The following is a 477-nucleotide window of genomic DNA, read 5'->3' on the forward strand; positions in this document are numbered from 1 at the left end:
CGGGGCTCGAACCCACGAACCGCGAGATCATGACCTAAGCGAAAGTCGGATGCTTAACCGACCAAGCCACCCAGGCGCCCCTGGACTGTACTCACTCTTATGATGATGATGATGTGAGATGACAAAATGCCTACATGATGAGATGAAGTGAGGGGAATAATGTAGGCGTGGTGACACAGTGTTAGGAGACTATTGACCTCTAATGACATGCCAGAAGGAAGATCATCTGCTTCATGGACCGCAGGTAACAGAAACCAGAGACAGCGAAACGGTGAATAAGGGCGGACTACTGTGTTTCATTTTCTCATGTCTTGTAACATTTTAAAAAATATTTTTCATCATTTTGAAATAGTAGATCACAGAATTTTTGTTTTTAAATATGGAAATCTTGCAAACATGAGTGCCATCCTTGCACAGGGACCAGGGTAATGTCTGTATCATTCCAAATTTTAGTATATATGCTGCCGAAGCAAGCAC

At 43.2% G+C, this 477-nt stretch overlaps 1 non-coding gene across 1 annotated transcript; it reads right to left on the reverse strand.

Annotated features, from left to right (window-relative positions):
- Nucleotides 1-373: 373 nt before the first annotated feature.
- LOC144235683 (U6 spliceosomal RNA) lies at nucleotides 374-477 on the reverse strand. The gene has a single exon (XR_013336294.1). It is a non-coding gene; the product is annotated as a U6 spliceosomal RNA (small nuclear RNA).

The sequence above is a fragment of the Crocuta crocuta genome, unplaced genomic scaffold, assembly GCF_008692635.1.
Source record: "Crocuta crocuta isolate KB4526 unplaced genomic scaffold, BGI_CrCroc_1.0 scaffold65, whole genome shotgun sequence".
Classification (NCBI taxonomy): domain Eukaryota; kingdom Metazoa; phylum Chordata; class Mammalia; order Carnivora; family Hyaenidae; genus Crocuta; species Crocuta crocuta.